Source organism: Tupaia chinensis, unplaced genomic scaffold, assembly GCF_000334495.1.
Source record: "Tupaia chinensis unplaced genomic scaffold, TupChi_1.0 Scaffold139757_1, whole genome shotgun sequence".
NCBI lineage: Eukaryota > Metazoa > Chordata > Mammalia > Scandentia > Tupaiidae > Tupaia > Tupaia belangeri.
Window position 1 is genome coordinate 352,307 of NW_006199637.1, and position 9,904 is coordinate 362,210.

The following is a 9,904-nucleotide window of genomic DNA, read 5'->3' on the forward strand; positions in this document are numbered from 1 at the left end:
AGCGCAGCAGCCGCCTCCACGGTAGGGCCTGGTGGGCTTCAAGAGCTACCCCTGCGTTGGTGGCGCGCGATGGCCGCAGGTGATCCTGTTATACCCTGGCTTGCCAAAACTGGCCTGCTACCTGTCTTTGCATCCCCACCTGGACGCCTTCCACCAGTTTCCTAGGGACTGAGCACCACATCTTACCCTTTCCAGGCTCCCGAGTGTCTGGCCTCGCATGTCCTGGAGAAGATCCATCTACTGCCAGTTTGCACGTCTTGCTGTAAACGCCTAGTCAATGCTCTACTGGATTACACAACCCAGGAGTGTGGGTAGTCATCACAAGAGTTTACGTCCCCTACTGCTTCCCTTTGTCCTTACCTGCCTTCTTTCCTGATCCTTTCTCAGTCTCCTAAGAACCAGAAAGTGTTGAAAGGCGAACAGGCCTGAGTGCTGGCATCCTGGTTCTCTATCAGCCAGTGGAAAGAAAGGTGTTAGACAATGAGTCCCTTGGAAGAGGAGATCTTATGAGATTGTGACTGAGGTTTGTAACATCGGGTTACACCTGAACAGCTCCCTGAGGCCCGCCCTACCACTCTGTGCTCCTGTGTTCCCCAAGCCCAGTGCCTGGTGTCTCCCAACGAGCAGAGTTAACCGTCTCATCACACACCAGAGCACCTTTTCCTGTTGGAATCATTAATTCCCCAGACTACAAAAATCTGCTTTCAGTTGCTTGGATCTTTACAACAGCCTCTCACCAAGTGGCCATCCTTGAACAGCTCCAATAACAAGGAACTTGCTACATTTTATAAGACAGCCATTATATCCCTGGCCAGCCCTTCTGAAAATTTTTTCAGCTCCTTGCATTTCCTCACAGAATTCTGTCCCTACCCTGGGGACTCTCTGATCTGACTCTAGTTCAAGATACCCAGAACAAGCATTCTCTGTCCCTTAGGCTGCTCCTTATTTGACATGGCTACAGTCTCGCTCACCAGCATGCTGAGGGACTCTTTCGGATGTGACCCAACTTGTCTATTCTCTTAAACGTGATCCTCAGGAATGAACGTGCAGCCTGCCCAGAGCAGAGGAGAGACCACTGCGTCTTTCTAGGTCCCGTGCTTCTGTTCACATCACTCAAAATGTCAACATAGTTGTGTGCAGTAGTCACATCGCATTGTTGGTTGGGTGGAGCACATTGTCAACTAAAACCCACAGTGCTTATGCAATCTTGAATACCATGACCATCCCACGTTCCCGGCCAGCTGCCAGTTTCTCTGTCCCTGCAGGCTCAGCATCTTCACCCAGTCTAAGGGATGACAACGTTGACTCGGGTGCTTCCTCCTCCCTTTGAGGGTTCCATCTTCCTATCCCTACTTTTGTCACAACCTTCTCTTGTCTAGCCATCCACCCCCTTTAACTGGTTGAAAGAAGAAAGACCACCTGCCCTTGGTGGGTGTTAAGCACCTATAGATGAGGCCTGTTGTCACTGAACCGCAGAAATGCATAAAGACCTGTGTGTAACAGGAGCTACTGGTGAGGTTGCCATGGGTGTGCAGTTCACTTTTACTGCTGATTTAAATTATCCCTCAGTATTACGAGGTGACAGGGTGTGGCGAGTGAGTTCTTTCAGCAATAATAAAGGTCTCTGTTAGAACCAGCCAGGCCACTGGCTTTTCCTGTTACACCCCAACACCACACAGTACATGGGCAAATTCCTAGACTCGAAGCCACCAAGGAGAGTATCCTCACTCACCTGGTTGTATCTCGTCAAAAAACTAAAGGTACTTCCTGGACCATCATCAAGAGTGCAAGCACTCCCAGAAGTCACGTTTTGTACGTTCTACGCATTGTATAAGTCTTCGAACCAGGTATTGCCTCACTAGCAAGAATGAGACGGGACAGTGACATGCGGCCAGAACTTGGAACCTGACCTGTCCATTGGGCTAGGAAGGCACACAGTGATATGGTCCAGCAGTACCTGCTGAGATTCAATTCTATCTGAAGGCTTAGGAAAGTTCCTGGCCCAGGTAGCAATAAGCCACAGTGCCAGGAGGTGATCAGCACCGTTGGCCAGCGTCATAGTGCAGAGAAAGGACATTACCAACTGAACACTGTAGGACACTTTACCTATGGGGTCTTACTTGGCTTCCCTTTACAAATGCAGAAACAGACTCCCAGAGGCTGTGTAAGTTGCTCCAGGTACCTGGAGGCAGAAAGAAAGTTTAACGTGAAGGCTTCTGATCTGAAGACCCATGTTGACCCATTATTCCGCATCATCTGTATAGAATGATCAACATGTAGGGCCCAGAATGGCTGTGTAGAAGCAGTAGGGATCATTCAGAAATTCAGGCCTCAGAAAGGTGGCTGTCAGGACCATGAAAAAAAAGGGTTAGAAAAAATAGACAAAGGAAGACGGAGTCGCTGCTCTTACATGGACTGGGTTTTAGGAAGGACATCATTCCTAGGGGAAGAAGACAAGGACTTGGTTTCCCTATGTGGAGGTACAGAGGACAAAGGCCTCGGGACCATGACGTGCTGTGAGCTGGGGCACTGGATTGGAGCTTCGCCAGCAGAAATGGCTAAATGCAGGATGTCTCACTGAGGACTGCCCCTAAAATCTTCTTGTCTGTTATGCTTGCAGATGATGTGATCAGCAGCTGAGAAAACCCCACGGCATCAACAGACTGTTGGAAGTAATGTTAGTTCAGTAGGGTCGCCAAGCACAAGATCAATGTCTAAAAATCAGTTTCCTCTACACCAGCAGCAAGCAACTAGGAACCGTAACAGACAATGAGGGACCATTCATAACGGCGACGAAACTCTAAAGCATAATATTCAGGAATTACCTAACAACTTGCAAGAAACATATGGGGAAATTTTCAAACCTCTATTTAAGGACATTAAAATAAATACATAAGTAAATAAAGAGATAGACCATGGGCAGGATGACTTCACATGGCAAAAATACCAATAAAATCTCTAAATTCAAGGTTATACCATCCAAAATTCCATCAGAGGTTAAACTTGTAAGGAGCTCAATAACTTACATAATATGTCATGAAAAATCAAATTTGATATTATTACGTCAATATTGAAAACAAGAGCAGAGCGAGGAGACCTCCCTGCCAGATTCTAGCAGGTGTAATGTAGTGATCAAACAGTATGGTACTGGCATACAGAAAAGCCAAACCACATGGAAAACCAGAAGCAGACCCATGTAAAAATGGCATCTGAATATACATAAAGGTGATAACACAAATCAATGAGAAAGGTTTAAGCTATTTAAAAGATGCCACTGGCCAAACTGGTATCATTCATGAATAATAAATAAAATTGGGTGACCCATGCTCACCATATATAAAGGTAAACTTCAGATAAATGAAAGACCTACATAGAGGAAAGAAAAATAATTGAGACTATGACTGTAGGGTAGGAATTTACTTTATAAAACAAGACGACAAAGCACAAACTGAGAGCAAAAGATCAGGGATTTAACTGCTTCACTATTAAAGTTTCTCTTCGATTAAGAATAGCACAGATTGGGACCAGCAGGTGGTATAATGGTTACGTCACTGGACTCCCACATAGTCAAACACAGGCCGAGCCCCGGACCCAGCAGCTTGAAACTCACACCAGGCACGTATGCAATGCGTCCCCAAGATCCCAAGAGGAAAATGGAGGAGAAGGGATGGTAGCGTGACCATCCCCCCAGGGGGTCATTTCTCACTTTCTGTCTCTTTGTCTCTCTCTGTATCTCTGGCAAGCACACGTGCCCTATTGCAAAACTCTCTCTACCTCTCTCTGTCTGCCCTTGGAGAGTACACATGCCCTATGGCAAAAACCTTTTAAAAAATTGAATGCTGGGACCAGCAGAAGGCGTAACGGTTGTGGACTCCCACATAGTTGACTGTGGTTTGAGTCTCAGAACCGGCGACTTAAAACTTATGCTGGGCAGGTGTTTGTGTGTGCTCAAAATCCCCAGAGGAGAATGGAGGAAAAGGGATTGCGGCATGACCATCACCCCTGAGGAATAATTTCTCACTTTCTGTCTCTCTGTCTCTCTGACAAGCACACATGCCCTATAGCAAACATCTCTCTCTCTCTTTCTCTCTCTCAAAAAAAGATGGTAAATAAAATTTGTGATTATGAAAGTACATGTGGTTATAGGTAGTATGTATATAAATGTATATCTCATTTGAGTATTGTTGAGCATTTATTTTTTACACAAGGTATGTGTGGCAGGTTTGGATCCGCAGCCTAGTCAACCTGCAGTGCACGAGGCACATGAGGACACCTAAGATCCTGAGGACCTGGAGGACCAGGAAAAAGAGATCCTGGCATAATGAGACTTTGTCAGGGTTTTCCCTCACTCGCTCTCATGCATGGCACATGCACTCTCTATCATTAAGAAAATAACTAAAGAGATTTTTTTTTTTGAGCAATTTTTGCTGTAGGGCACATGTGCTTGCTAGAGGGACAGAAAAACAAAAAGTGAGAAATCACACCCAGCCCAGGAGGATGGCCTTGCCTCAATCCCTTCTCTGCCATTTTCCTGTCAGGATTTTGGGCACGCACTCACACGCAGCTGGCATGAGTTTTAAGTCGCCAGATCCAGGACTCAAACTGTGGTCAGCCATGTGGGAGTCAAGCAACATAACTATTATGCCATCTGCTGGTTCCATAGATAATTTTATCATTCTTTAAAAATAAAGAAAAGAAAAGAAAAGAAAAGAAAAGAAAAGAAAAGAAAAGAAAAGAAAAGAAAAGAAAGATAAAATACTGGTAGTTATTTTTCTTGATAAAGAAAAAATCTTTTAAAAATGATAAATTACTGGTAATTATCAAATTAGTAAAGTTGAATAATGAGCATTAATTTGAATTTTCTTCATAATAAAAAGGTTTTTTTTTTTTTTAAGATGCTCCAAAATGGCAGGAATTTGAGTCTATTTCTGTCACTGCTGCCTCCCGGGTCCCTAGAATAGTATCTAGCACATAGTACAAATTCAGTAAACATGTGTGGACGGAAAGGGCTAGATTCTCCAACATTCCAGTCTCAGGAAAAAGACAGACTTTGGGTCCGTGGAATTTAGGAACCACAGGAGTTGTTTCTGTATCACATGCACACACTTGAAAATTCGAGGTATTCATAAAGCACAAAAGCTCCTTTAGCAGCTGTTTACAAAACCAATCCAGTTCAGTGTAAATCACCAGCAGGTTTATTAACATCGTGATTAGGAGTGGAGAGAATATTACACCCACCAGAGCTGCCGAAGTGGGTAGAAAGCAGCTTGCACCTTGTCAGCCATGGATTGAATGATTCACCTAACCAAAGAAAGCCATTGGCAGACCGATGAGCTGGTACTGAGTCATGAGAAAGTCTCCTTTGTGACAATACTATTGGTAATAAGAGTGTTTCTGACATTCCTCACCTAACCGTAGTTGAAACAAGCAAGGTAAAAATAAATAAGAACGGCTTTTCCAGATTCACAAGGCATTGACGTGAGAAGAATAAGTATCTTTTTAAAGGCCCTTTAAAGCATACCACACAATACCTTTATCATCTCAAGATAATCACAACCATAAGGCACTAAAGGGCACTCACAAAGGCAACCGAATTGCACATTGGTGCATTAAATCACCAGAAATGTGTGTCTCCTATTTGAGGGACAGTGTGGACACTGTAATTAAGAGGAGTGATGGAGGGAGAATGTCCTGTATGCTCTGCAACCCTAGCAAGTTACTTAACCTCTCTGAGCCTCTGTTTGCTCCTTTGTGAAATAAGATAAAGAATACTGACTTCAAGTGTGTATATACACTGAGCACAGGCCTGACTCAGAAGCCTCAGTAAGTAGCTATGGTCATAAGACCCGAGCACAAGAAAAGATAACCAGCCACCTGCCAAAGAAATAGTGATAGGATTCAGCATGTCCAAAGACTAACGCATTGCAAGATGGGGTGAACCAAAAAGGCTTAGAGGAAGAGACATATGGTGAGCTCGATGGAGAGGATAATGAAATCTAACTATGTAAGTGAGGAGCGAGCATTTAATTGAGTGCTTATTATGTGCTGTGCGTTGTTCTAAGTACTTTCATTCTTTTACTCCTGTAAGATAGATACCATTTTATTTTCCGGTTGGAGAAATCAAGGCACAGAGCACTTAGGTAACTTGCCCAAGATCGTATAGTAAGTAGCAGGACCAGGATTTGAACCAGAGCAGTCTAGGTCCAAAGATTAAACTCAACCACAATGCTTTGTAAGAAAAAAGGCTTGGAGACAGAAAAGTTCAATGTATGTTTAGAAGAAAGTAATAGAGTTTATGTCTTAGTTTGTTCAGGCTGCTAGAACAGACTACCATGGATTGGTGGCTTATAAACTATAGAAATTGGGACCAGCAGATGGTGTAATGGCTATGTCCATTGCTGAACTACCATGCAGTCGACCATGGTTCGAGTTCCGGACCCAGTGGCTTAAACTCACACCAGGCGCGTGTGTGTGCGTGCCCAACATCCCAAGAGGAGAATGGAGAATTCCTTCTGGATTGTGGCATGGCCATCACCCCGGAATGTGCCCTATAGCAAAAACCTCTTAAAAAAAAAAAAAAGAACTACAGAAATTTATTTCTAACAGTTCTAGAGACTGGAAAATCCAAGGTCAAGGAACCAGCACACTCAATGTCAAGTGAAGACCCTCTTCCTGGTTCTTAGCCATCTCATTGTGGCCTCACATGGCAGAAGGGGAAGGGAGCTTTCTTGGGTCACTTTTATAAAGACTGTAATCCCAAGGGCCCATGCCCTTCCAGTGGGGATTGGGTTTCAACAGGCTGTCTGGGGCAGAGCCCATGGTAAGAGACTAGTAGATGAGCAGGAAAGGTAGAAGGCCAGACTAGGACTGACCTTGACTGTCTCATGGAGTGACTGAGAGATTATTCTGTGAGGACAAGGAAAAGCCTCCATGGTTTTCTAAAGAGAAGAAGATTGAAGAGTCTGTCAGCTTTATCCAAAACAAAAACTCCTGCCTAAACCTTATACCCATATCTGCTACACTTTTTTTTCTTTTAAGCATTTTTATTCTTTTTTAATATCCCCAAGTTTTTAAAACTAAATTGATACATACTAATTATACATATTTACAGAGCATGGTATTCTTTTGATACATGGTATCCTAATAAAGAAAAAAATCTGAATACTAGAAGCAGATCATGAATTCAAGCATTTTGAAGTGAAATTTAACAGCTGAAAGTAAAAGTTGCCTTTAGATTCTTAGCCTCTATCAATTCGAATTAGATTTCTTTTCATAGCAACTGATTGTACAAATAATTTCTCCAAAGACAGCTTAGTTTTTATATTTAATGTGTGCTTAATAATAACCTGCTTTCAAAATGAAGTGGAGACAAGTTATACAGATGCCCTTGGGGGATGAAAATCTATTATTTCTGCCTTTCCCATCACACCTCATTAACCACTTCCCAGCATAACAATAACACCCACATATCATCATTGTAACCACTTAGTTCTTATGTAATAATGTAGTCATAGATCATCTGTTGAATATATGCCCACTAGACAAAGCACAGTGCCAGCACAGAGACCACAGCCATACCACTCCCTTGGGTAGTGGGGTGCCCACCCTAGGCACCCCACTTCTTTTGGCACCCCGGCTTTTACTTCTCCAGCCTTACCCATGCCCTAGCTCAGATGTCACAGCAGGGAGATTCTTAAGGCTTGGCTTGTCATGGGAGATCTACTAGGAAGCTGCATTTCCACCGACTTAGAGACACATTGCTAGTAGCTATAGCTTAGCCCCTTTGTAAGCAATATTCACCGACCGAATGAAATACATGTGCCACTGCTGCAAAGGCCATGGCCACACTCAGGTCTCAGCTGCATCTGAGACTGGCCACCCCAAAGCACTCTGGTCCACCTGATCCTTAGCTCTTAGGATCCAAAAAGGCATCGGAAAGGAAATACAATTCATAAGAGAAGCTCTCGCTCCTGTTTGTCAAGCACTTACTAAGTAGTTCTTGGTATCAGCAAATACCACTAGGTAAGTCTTTGTCCTTGGGGACTTTCTAACCTAACTAAGAGAATGAAATTAAAGCTGACAAAAAAGTGGAAAGTATGATAGAAATGCTAGTTTTTAAATGGAACCATACAGGGTTTGCCCATGACTGAAGGGGTTCCCAGGATACAGGACTCTCAGTTTTTTATTTTTTTGTTTGTTTGTTTTTGAAAGTTTTGTTTTGTTTTGTTTTGGGGTTTTTTTGTGTTTTTTTTTTCTTTCGATAGGGCGCGTACACTCGCCAGAAAGACAGAGAGAGAGAGAGAGAGAGAGAGAGAGAAAGAGAGAAAACACCCCCCCAGAGGGGATGGCCACCCTGCAATCCCTTCTCCTCCATTCTCCTCTCAGGATCTTGGGCACGCACGCACACACGCACGCCCGGCGTGAGTTTAAGCCACCGCGTCCAGGACTCGAACTGCAGTTGACTACATGGGAGTCCAGCAACATAGCCATTACGCCAACTGCTGGTCCCAGGACTCTCAGTTTTAAAAACAGAATAGTGCCAGAGAAACTGGAACCAGTTGATCACCTACAGATAGATCAAAAGGCAAGTTCTTCATCAGTTTTGATACCTTGACTAGATAAAATTAAATAACCTCTCAAAGACTCCCCTCTTTATTTATAAAATGGTTATCATAGTAATACATTATCACATTTCTCATAAAGATTCATTAAGCTACTGTATAAAAAGAACTTAGCACAATGCTGGATACCGAATAATTGCACAATAAGAGTTATATTGCATATATAACTAATAAATATGAGATAGCATATAATTAAATTCTGAATTAAAGACTGAATTAGGTGTTTGGGGAACTAAAAAAAAAATCAGAGAAAATTAAATCATTAAGAAAAGGCTCCTTAGAGGTAGGGTTGACAGATAAAATATAGGTGGCCCAATTAAGTTTAATTTCATACAAACAGTAAGTAAAGTACATGTCCTATATTGTTTTTTCATTTATTTTTCATCTATCTGAAATTAAAATGTAACCAGGTATCTGATTTTTTATTTACTCAAAAGACATACCTACATAGAAAAGAGAGAATTTAAATTGTTCAGGAGGGAAGGAAAAATGGCAGGCAGAGAAATAAACATGAGAAACAGCAAGCCCAAGAGGAGCACCATAGGGGACAGGCTTGAAAGAAGGGAGAAGGAGAGTCTTGTAGGGTGGGAGAAGGAACACCTTGATATTCAGAGGAAGGGTCAAGATCTGTTGCAGAACATACAGGAGCGCTAGTGGTAAGGTGCTGGGTCTCAAAAGGTAGAGAGCTTGAACTGGCTCAATTGATGCTGGGTCTAAATGGAAGACCGTGGGTTTGGTGCCCCAGCCAACTGGTATGTACTCGGGACATGTCCGTATGATCCTGGCTGGAGGGGAAGGCTGGCAGGGGGATTGTGACATGTGACCGTGTTCAGAGTGCTTTTCTCTCTCTCTGTCTCCCTCTCACATGAAAGAAGTAAATAAACTTAAAAAGAGGAAGAAAGGATGTTTCAGAAAAAGAATGAGGGAGACTTCATGAAGGAAAAGAATGGGTCCCAAGATGCTTGCAATGTTTTGAAGCCAGTCAGTGTGAGAGGGAGAATAGCAGGGAGACGGAGTTTATGGCTGCAGAGGAATGGCCTGAACTCAAGTGTAGGCGATATAAATGAGAGAAAAAAGAGAAAGGGAAAAAAAAAACAACAGAGGAGAGGGACCAGCACTTAGCATAATGGCTATGTCGCTGGCCTCCCATGTAGTCGACCGCGGTTCGAGTCTCGGACCCGGTGGCTTAAACACGCTGGGCACATGGGCATGCGTGCCCAAGATCCCGAGAGGAAAATGGAGGAGAAGGGGTTGCAGCGTGGCCATCCCCCCTGGGGGGTGAT

The 9,904-nt window shown here is 43.4% G+C and overlaps 1 protein-coding gene across 6 annotated transcripts in view; it reads right to left on the minus strand.

Moving 5' to 3' along the window:
• CLIP4 (CAP-Gly domain containing linker protein family member 4) overlaps nucleotides 1-9,904 on the minus strand; it is a 90,968-nt gene that overhangs the window by 75,656 nt on the left and 5,408 nt on the right. For 2 of the 6 annotated variants that reach the window (XM_027765790.1, XM_027765784.1), the window contains exons 2-3: nucleotides 2,107-2,182; nucleotides 361-448 (exon numbers count right to left, since the gene is read on the minus strand). The exons of 1 other annotated variant lie outside the window; for it this stretch is intronic. The gene's annotated coding sequence lies outside the window, so the exon portion shown is untranslated. Of the gene's footprint in view, nucleotides 1-360; nucleotides 449-2,106; nucleotides 2,183-6,872; nucleotides 6,939-9,904 lie in introns of all 6 variants that reach the window. 3 more of the 6 variants (XM_027765786.1, XM_027765787.1, XM_027765788.1) reach the window with 3 other exon arrangements.